Here is a 14,315-nt window from a genome sequence, read left to right as displayed (position 1 = left end):
AGCTACTGTACCTCACTACAACACACACAGCACAAACAGATACTGTTCCTCACTACAACACACACAGCACAAACACCTACTGTACCTCACTACAGCACACACAGCACAAACAGCTACTGTACCTCACTACAAACACACACAGCACAAACAGCTACTGTACCTCACTACAACACACACAGCACAAACAGCAACTGTACCTCACTACAACACACACAGCACAAACAGCTACTGTACCTCACTACAACACACACAGCACAAACATATACTGTACCTCACTACAACACACACAGCACAAACAGCTACTGTACCTCACTACAACACACACAGCACAAACAGCTACTGTACCTCACTACAGCACACACAGCACAAACTGCTACTGTACCTCACTACAACACACAGCACAAACAGATACTGTACCTCACTACAACACACACAGCACAAACAGCTACTGTACCTCACTACAACACACACAGCACAAACAGCTACTGTACCTCACTACAACACACACAGCTACTGTACCTCACTACAACACACACAGCACAAACAGCTACTGTACCTCACTACAACACACACAGCACAAACAGCTACTGTACCTCACTACAGCACACACAGCACAAACAGCTACTGTACCTCACTACAACACACACAGCACAAACAGCTACGTACCTCACTACAACACACACAGCTACTGTACCTCACTACAACACACACAGCACAAACGGCTATTGTACCTCACTACAACACACACAGCACAAACAGCTACTGTACCTCACTACAACACACACAGCACAAACAGCTACTGTACCTCACTACAACACACACAGCACAAACAGATACTGTACCTCACTACAACACACACAGCACACAGCTACTGTACCTCACTACAACATGCACAGCACAAACAGCTACTGTACCTCACTACAACACACACAGCACAAACAGCTACTGTACCTCACTACAACACGCACAGCACAAACAGCTACTGTACCTCACTACAACACACACAGCACAAACAGCTACTGTACCTCACTACAACACACACAGCACAAACAGCTACTGTACCTCACTACAACACACACAGCACAAACAGCTACTGTACCTCACAACAACACGCACAGCACAAACAGCTACTGTACCTCACTACAACACACACAGCACAAACAGCTACTGTACCTCACTACAACACACACAGCACACACAGCTACTGTACCTCACTACAACACACACAGCACAAACAGCTACTGTACCTCACTACAGCACACACGGCACAAACAGCTACTGTACCTCACTACAACACACACAGCACAAACAGCTACTGTACCTCACTACAGCACACACAGCACAAACAGCTACTGTACCTCACTACAACACGCACAGCACAAACAGCTACTGTACCTCACTACAACACACACAGCACAAACAGCTACTGTACCTCACTACAACACACACAGCACAAACAGCTACTGTACCTCACTACAACACACACAGCACAAACAGCTACTGTACCTCACTACAACACACACAGCACAAACAGATACTGTACCTCACTACAACACACACAGCACACACAGCTACTGTACCTCACTACAACACGCACAGCACAAACAGCTACTGTACCTCACTACAACACACACAGCACAAACAGCTACTGTACCTCACTACAACACGCACAGCACAAAACAGCTACTGTACCTCACTACAACACTCACAGCACAAACAGCTACTGTACCTCACTACAACACACACAGCACACAAACAGCTAATGTACCTCACTACAACACACACAGCACAAACAGCTACTGTACCTCACTACAGCACACACAGCACACACAGCTACTGTACCTCACTACAACACGCACAGCACAAACAGCTACTGTACCTCACTACAACACACACAGCACACACAGCTACTGTACCTCACTACAACACACACAGCACAAACAGCTACTGTACCTCACTACAACACACACAGCACAAACAGATACTGTACCTCACTACAACACACACAGCACAAACAGCTACTGTACCTCACTACAACACACACAGCACAAACAGATACTGTACTTCACTACAACACACACAGCACAAACAGCTACTGTACCTCACTACAACACACACAGCACAAACAGCTACTGTACCTCACTACAACACACACAGCTACTGTACCTCACTACAACACACAGCACAAACAGCTACTGTACCTCACTACAACACACACAGCACAAACAGCTACTGTACCTCACTACAAACACACAGCACAAACAGCTACTGTACCTCACTACACACACACAGCACAAACAGCTACTGTACCTCACTACAACACACCAGCACAAACAGCTACTGTACCTCACTACAACACACACAGCACAAACAGCTACTGTACCTCACCAACACACACAGCACAAACAGCTACTGTACCTCACTACACACAACACAGCTACTGTACCTCACTACAACACACACAGCACAAACAGCTACTGTACCTCACTACAACACACACAGCCCAAACAGCTACTGTACCTCACTACAACACACACAGCACACACAGCTACTGTACCTCACTACAACACAAACAGCTACTGTACCTCACTACAACACACACAGCTCACACAGCTACTGTACCTCACTACAGCACACACAGCACAAACAGCTACTGTACCTCACTACAACACACACAGCTACTGTACCTCACTACAACACACACAGCACAAACAGCTACTGTACCTTACTACAACACACACAGCACAAACCAGCTACTGTACCTCACTACAACACACACAGCACAAACAGCTACTCTACCTCACTACAACACACACAGCTACTGTACCTCACTACAACACACACAGCACAAAACAGCTACTGTACCTCACTACAACACACACAGCACAAACAGCTACTGTACCTCACTACAACACACACAGCACAAACAGATACTGTACCTCACTACAACACACACAGCACAAACAGCTACTGTACCTCACTACAACACACACAGCACCAACAGCTACTGTACCTCACTACAACACACACAGCACAAACAGCTACTGTACCTCACTCAACACACACAGCACACACAGCTACTGTACCTCACCTACAACACACACAGCACAACAGCTACTGTACTCACTACAACACACACAGCAAAACAGCTACTGTACCTCACTACAACCACACCAGCACAAACAGCTACTGTACCTCACTACAACACACACAGCACAAACAGCTACTGTACCTCACTACAACACACACAGCTACTGTACCTCACTACAACACACACAGCACAAACAGCTACTGTACCTCACTACAACACACACAGCACAAACAGCTACTGTACCTCACTACAGCACACACAGCACAAACAGCTACTGTACCTCACTACAACACGCACAGCACAAACAGATACTGTACCTCACTACAAACACACACAGCACAAACAGCTACTGTACCTCACTACAACACACACAGCACAAACAGCTACTGTACCTCACTACAACACACACAGCACAAACAGCTACTGTACCTCACTACAACACACACAGCTACTGTACCTCACTACAACACACACAGCACAAACAGCTACTGTACCTCACTACAACACACACAGCACAAACAGCTACTGTACCTCACTACAGCACACACAGCACAAACAGCTACTGTACCTCACTACAACACGCACAGCACAAACAGATACTGTACTCACTACAAAACACACACAGCACAAACAGCTACTGTACCTCACTACAACACACACAGCACAAACAGCTACTCTACCTCACTACAACACACACAGCTACTGTACCTCACTACAACACACACAGCACAACAGCTACTGTACCTCACTACAACACACACAGCACAAACAGCTACTGTACCTCACTACAACACACACAGCACAAACAGATACTGTACCTCACAACACGACACAGCACAAACAGCTACTGTACCTCACTACAACACACACAGCACAAACAGCTACTGTACCTCACTACAACACACACAGCACAAACAGCTACTGTACCTCACTACAACACACACAGCACACACAGCTACTGTACCTCACTACAACACACACAGCACAAACAGCTACTGTACCTCACTACAACACACACAGCACAAACAGCTACTGTACCTCACTACAACACACACAGCACAAACAGCTACTGTACCTCACTACAACACACACAGCACAAACAGCTACTGTACCTCACTACAACACACACAGCTACTGTACCTCACTACAACACACACAGCACAAACAGCTACTGTACCTCACTACAACACACACAGCACAAACAGCTACTGTACCTCACTACAGCACACACAGCACAAACAGCTACTGTACCTCACTACAACACGCACAGCACAAACAGATACTGTACCTCACTACAAAACACACACAGCACAAACAGCTACTGTACCTCACTACAACACACCACAGCACAAACAGCTACTGTACCTCACTACAACACACACAGCACAAACAGCTACTGTACCTCACTACAACACACACAGCACACACAGCTACTGTACCTCACTACAAACACACACAGCACAAACAGCTACTGTACCTCACTACAACACACACAGCACAAACAGCTACTGTACCTCACTACAACACACACAGCACAAACAGCTACTGTACCTCACTACAACACACAGCACAAACAGCTACTGTACCTCACTACAACACACACAGCTACTGTACCTCACTACAACACACACAGCACACACAGCTACTGTACCTCACTACAACACACACAGCACAAACAGCTACTGTACCTCACTACAACACACACAGCACAAAACAGCTACTGTACCTCACTACAACACACACAGCTACTGTACCTCACTACAACACACACAGCACAAACAGCTACTGTACCTCACTACAACACACACAGCACAAACAGCTACTGTACCTCACTACAACACACACAGCACAAACAGCTACTGTACCTCACTACAACACACACAGCACAAACAGGTACTGTACCTCACTACAACACACACAGCACAAACAGCTACTGTACCTCACTACAACACACAGCACAAACAGCTACTGTACCTCACTACAACACACACAGCACAAACAGCTACTGTACGCTCACTACAACCCACACAGCACAAACAGCTACTGTACCTCACTACAACACACACAGCACAAACAGCTACTGTACCTCACTACAGCACACAGCACAAACAGCTACTGTACCTCACTACAACACACACAGCACAAACAGCTACTGTACCTCACTACAACACACACAGCACAAACAGCTACTGTACCTCACTACAACACACACAGCACACACAGCTACTGTACCTCACTACAACACACACAGCACAAACAGCTACTGTACCTCACTACAGCACACACAGCACAAACAGCTACTGTACCTCACTACAACACACACAGCACAAACAGCTACTGTACCTCACTACAACACACACAGCACAAACGCTACTGTACCTCACTACAACACACACAGCACAAACAGCTACTGTACCTCACTACAACACACACAGCACAAACAGCTACTGTACCTCACTACAGCACACACAGCACACACAGCTACTGTACCTCACTACAACACACACAGCACAAACAGCTACTGTACCTCACTACAACACGCACAGCACAAACAGCTACTGTACCTCACTACAACACACACAACACAAACAACTACTGTACCTCACTACAACACACACAGCACAAACAGCTACTGTACCTCACTACAACACACACAGCACAAACAGCTACTGTACCTCATTACAACACACAGCACAAACAGCTACTGTACCTCACTACAGCACAAACAGCTACTGTACCTCACTACAACACAACAGCACAAACAGCTACTGTACCTCACTACAACACACACAGCACAAACAGATACTGTACCTCACTACAACACACAGCACAAACAGCTACTGTACCTCACTACAGCACACAGCACAAACAGCTACTGTACCTCACTACAACACACAGCTCAAACAGCTACTGTACCTCACTACAGCACACACAGCACAAACAGCTACTGTACCTCACTACAACACACACAGCACAAACAGCTACTGTACCTCACTACAACACACACAGCACAAACAGCTACTGTACCTCACTACAACACACACAGCACAAAACAGCTACTGTACCTCACTACAGCACACACAGCAAAAACAGCTACTGTACCTCACTACAACACACACAGCACAAACAGCTACTGTACCTCACTACAACACGCACAGCACAAACAGCTACTGTACCTCACTACAACACGCACAGCACAAACAGCTACTGTACCTCACTACAGCACACAACAGCACAAACAGCTACTGTACCTCACTACAACACACACAGCACAAACAGCTACTGTATCTCACTACAGCACACACAGCACAAACAGCTACTGTACCTCACTACAACACACACAGCACAAACAGCTACTGTACCTCACTACAACACACACAGCACAAACAGCTACTGTACCTCACTACAACACACACAGCACAAACAGCTACTGTACCTCACTACAACACACACTAATGTCACACAAGACAGCTACTGTACCTCACTACACACACACAGCACAAACAGCTACTGTACCTCACTACAACACACACAGCTCAAACAGCTACTGTACCTCACTACAACACAACTAGCACACAGCTACTGTACCTCACTAATCACACACAGCACTAACAGCTACTCTCACTACACACACACAGCACAAACAGCTACTGTACCTCACTACAACACGCACAGCACAAACAGCTACTGTACCTCACTACAGCACACACAGCACAAACAGCTACTGTATCTCACTACAGCACACACAGCACAAACAGCTACTGTACCTCACTACAACACACACAGCACAAACAGCTACTGTACCTCACTACAACACACACAGCACACACAGCTACTGTACCTCACTACAACACACACAGCACAAACAGCTACTGTACCTCACTACAACACACACAGCACAAACAGCTACTGTACCTCACTACACACACACAGCACAAACAGACAGCACACACAGCACAAACAGCTACTGTACCTCACTACAACACACACAGCACAAACAGCTACTGTACCTCACTACAACACACACAGCACAAACAGCTACTGTAACTCACTACAACACACACAGCACAAACAGCTACTGTACCTCACTACAACACACACAGCACAAACAGCTACTGTACCTCACTACAACACGCACAGCACAAACAGCTACTGTACCTCACTACAGCACACACAGCACAAACAGCTACTGTACCTCACTACAACACACACAGCACAAACAGCTACTGTACCTCACTACAACACACACAACACAAACAGCTACTGTACCTCACTACAGCACACACAGCACAAACAGCTACTGTACCTCACTACAACACACACAGCACAAGCAGCTACTGTACCTCACTACAGCACACACAGCACAAACAGCTACTGTACCTCACTACAACACACACAGCACGAACAGCTACTGTACCTCACTACAACACACACAGCACAAACAGCTACTGTACCTCACTACAGCACACACAGCACAAACAGCTACTGTACCTCACTACAACACACACAGCACAAACAGCTACTGTACCTCACTACAACACACACAGCACACACAGCTACTGTACCTCACTACAACACACACAGCACAAACAGCTACTGTACCTCACTACAACACACACAGAACAAAAAGATACTGTACCTCACTACAACACACACAGCACAAACAGCTACTGTACCCTCACTACAACACACACAGCACAAACAGATACTGTACCTCACTACAACACACACAGCACACACAGCTACTGTACCTCACTACAACACACACAGCACAAACAGCTACTGTACCTCACTACAAACACACCCAGCACAAACAGCTACTGTACCTCACTACAGCACACACAGCACAAACAGATACGGTCCTCACTACAAAACACAATCATACTCTATCAAGATACTGTACCTACTACAACACGCACTGCACTAACTGCTACGGTCCGTCACTACAACACACACAACACAAACAGCTACTGTACATCACTACAACACACACAGCACAAACAGCTACTGTACCTCACTACAGCACACACAGCACAAACAGCTACTGTACTCACTACAACACACACAGCAGAAACAGCTACTGTACCTCACTACAGCACACACAGCACAAACAGCTACTGTACCTCACTACAACACACACAGCACAAACAGCTACTGTACCTCACTACAACACACACAGCACAAACAGCTACTGTACCTCACTACAGCACACACAGCACAAACAGCTACTGTACCTCACTACAACACACACAGCACAAACAGCTACTGTACCTCACTACAACACACACAGCACAAACAGCTACTGTACCTCACTACAGCACACCCAGCACAAACAGCTACTGTACCTCACTACAACACACACAGCACAAACAGCTACTGTACCTCACTACAACACACACAGCACAAACAGCTACTGTACCTCACTACAACACACACAGCACAAACAGCTACTGTACCTCACTACAACACACACAGCACAACAGCTACTGTACCTCACTACAACACACACAGCACAAACAGCTACTGTACCTCACTACAACACACACAGCACAAACAGCGTACTGTACCCTCACTACAGCACACACAGCACAAACAGCTACTGTACCTCACTCACACACACACACAAACAGCTACTGAACCGCACTACATCACACACAGCACACACAGCTACTGTACCTCACTACACACACACAGCACAAACTGCTACGTACCTCACTACAACACACACAGCACAACAGCTACTGTACTCACTACAACACACACAGCACAAACAGCTACTGTACCTCACTACAACACACACAGCACACACAGCTACTGTACCTCACTACAACACACCACAGCACACACAGCTACTGTACCTCACTACAACACACACAGCACACACAGATACTGTACCTCACTACAACACACACGGCACAAACAGATACTGTACCTCACTACAACACACAGCACAAACAGATACTGTACCTCACTACAACACACACAGCACAAACAGCTACTGTACCTCACTACAACACACACAAGCACAAACAGCTACTGTACCTCACTACAACACACACAGCACACACAGCTACTGTACCTCACTACAACACACACAGCACAAACAGCTACTGTACCTCACTACAACACACACAGCACACACAGCTACTGTACCTCACTACAACACACACAGCACAAACAGATACTGTACCTCACTACAGCACACACAGCACAAACAGCTACTGTACCTCACTACAACACACACAGCACAAACAGCTACTGTACCTCACTACAGCACACACAGCACACACAGCTACTGTACCTCACTACACACACAGCACAAACAGCTACTGTACCTCACTACAACACACACAGCACAACAGATACTGTTCCTCACTACAACACACACAGCACAAACACCTACTGTACCTCACTACAGCACACACAGCTACTGTACCTCACTACACACACAGCACAAACAGCTACTGTACCCTCACTACAACACACACAGCACAAACAGCTACTGTACCTCACTACAACACACACAGCACAAACAGCTACTGTACCTCACTACAGCACACACAGCACAAACATATACTGTACCTCACTACAACCACACAGCACAACAGCTACTGTACCTCACTACAACACACACAGCACAAAACAGCTACTGTACCTCACTACAGCACCACAGCACAAACAGCTACTGTACCTCACTACAACACACACAGCACACACAGCTACTGTACCTCACTACAGCACACACAGCACAAACAGCTACTGTACCTCACTACAACACACACAGCACAAACAGATACTGTACCTCACTACAACACACACAGCACAAACAGCTACTGTACCTCACTACAACACACAGCACAAACAGATACTGTACCTCACTACAACACACACAGCACAAACAGCTACTGTACCTCACTACAACACACACAGCACAAACAGCTACTGTACCTCACTACAACACACACACAGCTACTGTACCTCACTACAACACACACAGCACAAACAGCTACTGTACCTCACTACAACACACACAGCACAAACAGCTACTGTACCTCCACTACAGCACACACAGCACAAACAGCTACTGTACCTCACTACAACACACACAGCACAAACAGCTACTGTACCTCACTACAACACACACAGCACAAACAGCTACTGTACCTCACTACAACACACACAGCACAAACAGCTACTGTACCTCACTACAACACACACAGCACAAACAGCTACTGTACCTCACTACAACACACACAGCACAAACAGCTACTGTACCTCACTACAACACACACAGCACAAACAGCTACTGTACCTCACTACAACACACACAAGCACACACAGCTACTGTACCTCACTACAGCACACACAGCACAAACAGCTACTGACCTCACTACAACACACACAGCACAACAGCTACTGTACCTCACTACAACACACACAGCACAAACAGCTACTGTACCTCACTACAAACACACACAGCACAAACAGCTACTGTACCTCACTACAACACACACAGCACAAACAGCTACTGTACCTCACTACAACACGCACAGCACAAACAGTCTACTGTACCTCACTACAACACACACAGCACAAACAGCTACTGTACCTCACTACAACACACACCAGCACAAACAGCTACTGTACCTCACTACAACACACACAGCACAAACAGCTACTGTACCTCACTACAGCACACACGGCACAAACAGCTACTGTACCTCACTACAACACACACAGCACAAACAGCTACTGTACCTCACTACAACACACACAGCACACACAGCTACTGTACCTCACTACAACACACACAGCACAAACAGCTACTGTACCTCACTACAACACACACAGAACAAACAGATACTGTACCTCACTACAACACACACAGCACAAACAGCTACTGTACCTCACTACAACACACACAGCACAAACAGCTACTGTACCTCACTACAACACACACAGCACAAACAGATACTGTACCTCACTACAACACACACAGCACACACAGCTACTGTACCTCACTACAACACACACAGCACAAACAGCTACTGTACCTCACTACAACACACACAGCACAAACAGCTACTGTACCTCACTACAGCACACACAGCACAAGACAGATACTGTACCTCACTACAACACACACAACACAAACAGATACTGTACCTCACTACAACACGCACCACACAAACAGCTACTGTACCTCACTACAACACAGCACAAGCTACGTACCCCACAACAACACGCGCCAACTGTACCTCACTACAACACACACAGCACAAACAGCTACTGACCTCACTACAGCTACAACAGCACAAACAGCTACTGTACCTCACTACAACACACACAGCACAAACAGCTACTGTACCTCACTACAGCACACACAGCACAAACAGCTACTGTACCTCACTACAACACACACACACAAAACAGCTACTGTACCTCACTACAACACCACAGCACAAACAGCTACTGTACCTCACTACAGCACACACAGCACAAACAGCTACTGTACCTCACTACAACACACCACAGCACAAACAGCTACTGTACCTCACTACAACACACACAGCACAAACAGCTACTGTACCTCACTACAGCACACACAGCACAAACAGCTACTGTACCTCACTACAACACACACCAGCACAAACAGGCTACTGTACTCACTACAACACACACAGCACAAACAGCTACTGTACCTCACTACAACACACACAGCACAAACAGCTACTGTACCTCACTACAACACACACAGCACAAACAGCTACTGTACCTCACGACAACACACACAGCACAAACAGCTACTGTACCGACACTACAGACACACACAGCACAAACAGCTACTGTACCTCACTACAGCACACACAGCACCAAACAGCTACTGTACCTCACTACAACACACACAGCACACACAGCTACTGTACCTCACTACAGCACACCACAGCACAAACAGCTACTGTACCTCACTACAACACACACAGCACAAACAGCTACTGTACCTCACTACAACACACACAGCACAAACAGCTACTGTACCTCACTACAACACACACAGCCACACAGCTACTGTACCTCACTACAACACACACAGCACACACAGCTACTGTACCTCACTACAACACACACAGCACACACAGATACTGTACCTCACTACAACACACACGGCACAAACAGATACTGTACCTCACTACAACACACAGCACAAACAGATACTGTACCTCACTACAACACACACAGCACAAACAGCTACTGTACCTCACTACAGCACACACAGCACAAACAGCTACTGTACCTCACTACAACACACACAGCACAAACAGCTACTGTACCTCACTACAACACACACAGCACAAACAGCTACTGTACCTCACTACAGCACACACAGCACAACAGCTACTGTACCTCACTACAACACGCACAGCACAACAGCTACTGTACCTCACTACAACACACACAGCACAAACAGCTACTGTACCTCACTACAGCACACACAGCACAAACAGCTACTGTACCTCACTACAACACACAGCACAAACAGCTACTGTACCTCACTACAACACACACAGCACAAACAGCTACTGTACCTCACTACAACACACACAGCACAAACAGCTACTGTACCTCACTACAACACACACAGCACAAACAGCTACTGTACCTCACTACAACACACACAGCACAACAGCTACTGTACCTCACTACAACACACACAGCACAAACAGCTACTGTACCTCACTACAGCACACACGCACAAACAGCTACTGTACCTCACTACAACACACACAGCACACACAGCTACTGTACCTCCCTACTACAGCACACACAGCACAAACAGCTACTGTACCTCACTACAACACACACAGCACAAACAGCTACTGTACCTCACTACAACACACACAGCACAAACAGCTACTGTACCTCACTACAACACACACAGCACACACAGCTACTGTACCTCACTACAACACACACAGCACACACAGCTACTGTACCTCACTACAACACACACAGCACACACAGATACTGTACCTCACTACAACACACACGGCACAAACAGATACTTACCTCACTAGCAACACACAGCACAAACAGATACTGTACCTCACTACAACACACACAGCACAAACAGCTACTGTACCTCACTACAACACACACAGCACAAACAGCTACTGTACCTCACTACAACACACACAGCACACAGCACACACAGCTACTGTACCTCACTACAACACACACAGCACAAACAGCTACTGTACCTCACTACAACACACACAGCACAAACAGCTACTGTACCTCACTACAACACACACAGCACACACAGCTACTGTACCTCACTACAACACACACAGCACAAACAGCTACTGTACCTCACTACAGCACACACAGCACACACAGCTACTGTACCTCACTACACACACAGCACAAACAGCTACTGTACCTCACTACAACACCACACACAGCATCACAACAGATACTGTTCCTCACTACAACCACACACAGCACAAACACCTACTGTACCTCACTACAGACACACAGCAACTGTACCTCACTTACACACACAGCACAAACAGCTACTGTAACCTCACTACACACACACAGCACAAACAGCTACTGTACCTCACTACAACACACACAGCACAAACAGCTACTGTACCTCACTACAGCACACACAGCACAAACATATACTGTACCTCACTACAACACACACAGCACAAACAGCTACTGTACCTCACTACAACACACACAGCACAAACAGCTACTGTACCTCACTACAGCACACACAGCACAAACAGCTACTGTACCTCACTACAACACACACAGCACAAAACAGCTACTGTCCTCACTACAACACACACAGCACAAACAGCTACTGTACCTCACTACAAACACACACAGCACAAACAGCTACTGTACCTCACTACAACACACACAGCTACTGTAACCTCACTACAACACACACAGCACAAACAGATACTGTACCTCACTACAACACTCACAGCACACACAGCTACTGTACCTCACTACAACACACACAGCACAAACAGATACTGTACCTCACTACAACACACAACAGCACAAACAGCTACTGTACCTCACTACAACACACACAGCACAAACAGCTACTGTACCTCACTACAACACACACAGCACAAACAGCTACTGTACCTCACTACAACACACAGCACAAACAGATACTGTACCTCACTACAACACACACAGC

General features: G+C 46.5%; 1 protein-coding gene and 1 long non-coding RNA gene across 2 annotated transcripts in view; both read right to left on the bottom strand.

Moving 5' to 3' along the window:
* The window catches only part of LOC142494329 (uncharacterized), a 194,946-nt gene that overhangs the window by 80,978 nt on the left and 99,653 nt on the right, over window positions 1–14,315 (bottom strand). The window lies entirely within an intron of this gene.
* On the bottom strand, window positions 12,532–13,493 carry LOC142494780 (uncharacterized). The gene is made up of 3 exons (XR_012801582.1): window positions 13,314–13,493; window positions 12,939–13,049; window positions 12,532–12,606 (listed from the first exon to the last, which is right to left on the bottom strand). It is a non-coding gene; the product is annotated as an uncharacterized LOC142494780 (long non-coding RNA).

This window comes from Ascaphus truei, chromosome 5 (genome assembly GCF_040206685.1).
Source record: "Ascaphus truei isolate aAscTru1 chromosome 5, aAscTru1.hap1, whole genome shotgun sequence".
NCBI classification, from domain to species: domain Eukaryota; kingdom Metazoa; phylum Chordata; class Amphibia; order Anura; family Ascaphidae; genus Ascaphus; species Ascaphus truei.
This window is presented reverse-complemented; position numbering and strand designations above follow the sequence as displayed.